Genomic DNA, 2,689 nt, shown 5'->3' on the forward strand with positions numbered 1-2,689 from the left:
TCTGGACTCCAGTGTGGATGTCTCTCACTTTTTCCATCATACTTGACGTTCCTCACTTTGGACTGAACCACCAGGAAGTGGATGTACATCTCAGTCAGGGTCTTGGGCAGCTCTCCTCCCTCTCTGGTTTTCAACACTTTCTCCAGAACTGAAGCAGAGATCCAGCAGAAGACTGGGATGTGGCACATGATGTGGAGGCTTCGTGAGGTCTTGATGTGGGAGATGATGGTGCCGGCCTGCTCCTGATCTCTGAATCTCTTCCTGAAGTACTCCTCCTTCTGTGGGTCAGTGAACCCTCGGACCTCTGTCACCATGTCCACACACTCAGGAGGGATCTGATTGGCTGCTGCAGGTCGTGTGGTTATCCAGACGCGAGCAGAGGGAAGCAGCTTCCCCCTGATGAGGTTTGTCAGCAGCACATCCACTGAGGTGGACTCTGTGACATCAGTCAGGATCTCAGTGTTGAGGAAGTCCAGAGGAAGTCGACACTCATCCAGACCGTCAAAGATGAACACAACCGGGAACTGATCAAACCTGCAGATTCCTGAGAAGAAGTGATGAACAAGTTCCACCAAGCTGTACTTGTTCTCTCTCACCACATTCAGCTCTCTGAAGGTGAATGGAAATATGACACTGGATGTCCTGGTTGGCTTTGCCTTCAGCCCAGTCCAGAGTGAACTTCTGTGTTAAGACTGTTTTCCCAATGCCAGCCACGCCCTTTGTCAGCACTGCTCTGATTGGTGCATCTCTTCCAGGTGAGGCTTTAAAGAGGTCTTCTTGTCTGATGGTTGTTTCTGGTCTGTCTGGTTTCCTGGATGCTGTTTCAATCTGTCTGACCTCATGTTCAGCATTGACCTCTGCAGACCCCCCCTCTGTGATGTCGAGCTCTGTGTAGATCTGGTTCAGAAGGGTTGGGTTTCCTGCTTTAGCAATGCCCTCAAACACACACTGAAACCTCTCCTTCAGGGTGGATTTGAGTTTACGTTGACACATTGGAGCAGACGTTTCTGAAAAAACACAACAAAAAGATAACCTTGGTTCATTGAATAAAAGACTCTTCACTCTATTTACATCACTATGTATAGGACTTGATCCCACCACTCTCAGTGAAGATGTAACTGATTGGCCAGCAACTTCCTAGAGTAAAACACCTGTTGGGGATTTGGGTAAGACTTGTGGGATGAATTACAGTTTACCCAGAGCCTGCGGCGGCAAAGTCAGACATTTTCAAATAATCTTTGCAAAAACGTCTTTAATCCCCCACAATAAATCCCAATGCTTGGAAGGAAGGAGGGAGGAGGATGTTCAAGTTCAAAACTTGTTACATTCTGTGTCCAGCAGGTGGTGCTTTGTTGATGAGTAAATATGGTCATGCAGATGTCTTCACGCCTGGACTCTGATCATCCATGAGACATGTTGAAATGATAGGAGTATATATGGTCGAGATACAGCAACTACCTGGGTTACAGCGAGAGGCACTAATTCAAAGCCATGCCACGCGAGGGTTGGTGTTTGATGTGGACTAAAAGCTTTTGATAACTTTTGATTCTCAAGGTCTTAAGATGGTACTGACCAAGTTTAGAGTTTATTGGATGAAAACTGTAGGAGGAGTTTGTTCAAATACGAGACCTGAAAATGGCAAAAAATTACCAAAAGTTGCACATACATTTCAAAATGATCGACTTCCTGTTGGGTTTGTAATATGCCTCCAGGAGGCTTTTCTGTGCGTCTAACCATGCTTCATATACCTACCAAATTTCTAATTGTAGGTGAAACCTGATTGAGGGGATGCCTTTTGGCAACTTTGTAGGGGGCGCTATAGAGCTTTTTGCAGATGCCCCGTAAACGCGACACACATTTTCACCAGACCTGAATCATAAACATTAAGGCCTTCAAAAGGTGATGTACTTTTAGGAAATATAATAAAAGCCCTAGCAATTTGAATAGGTCCTTCGTTCCGACTTTGTGGTGCTCGGGTCCTAATAATAAAGAATTGTCTTTTATCATTTCATTTATCTAAAAAGTGATTATATGAGTTTGTCTTACTCATCCCTCATGTTAGATCTTAAAGAGAAATCCTCTTACTGTTATGCAAATGGTCAGCCAGCTCCTCCTGCTTCATGCTCTTCAGGAAGTGCAGTGTGATCTTCAGAAAGGCCTCACCGATATTCCTCTTCTCCTCTTCATCCTCGGCATCCAACTCATCCTCATCCTGACTCTCTTCTGGGTAATCTGAACACATCACCTTCCACATCTTCTTCAGCTCGTTCTTCACAAAAGTCACAATGTTCTCCTCCAGGAGCTGGAACACATTATAACATGAATGAGACAATCATCGTGGATCTATGGACAGACTGACATTCAGCTGGCATGAACCTGCAGCACGGAGAAGATTATGAACTGAATAGATCCGGGGCTAAGCCCTGCACATAGGACGATGCTCTCTCTGACGTCATCACCCTCGCACATTTGTCATATGTTTATAAAAACGATATTAAGAATTTTCTCGTTCTTAATATAGACTATATTTAGGGTCGATATGTGTTGACTTTACTTTAAAATAGCAGATCTCTGTGACAAGATATAGTTTGTTCGGCTTAGTGAACGTGTGTGTCGTGAGCAGCACCGCCCGGACTACGCTGCTCCTCCGCGGCTCCTCTGTGCACAGAGTCTGCAGCAGTGTGTGTGT

The 2,689-nt window shown here is 45.1% G+C and overlaps 1 pseudogene; it reads right to left on the minus strand.

Annotated features, from left to right (window-relative positions):
• Positions 1–5: 5 nt before the first annotated feature.
• On the minus strand, positions 6–2,326 carry LOC104963541 (protein NLRC3-like; annotated as a pseudogene).
• Positions 2,327–2,689: the final 363 nt, after the last annotated feature.

This window comes from Notothenia coriiceps, unplaced genomic scaffold (assembly GCF_000735185.1).
Source record: "Notothenia coriiceps isolate Sejong01 unplaced genomic scaffold, NC01 NC01_scaffold00036351, whole genome shotgun sequence".
In the NCBI taxonomy this organism is placed as follows: domain Eukaryota; kingdom Metazoa; phylum Chordata; class Actinopteri; order Perciformes; family Nototheniidae; genus Notothenia; species Notothenia coriiceps.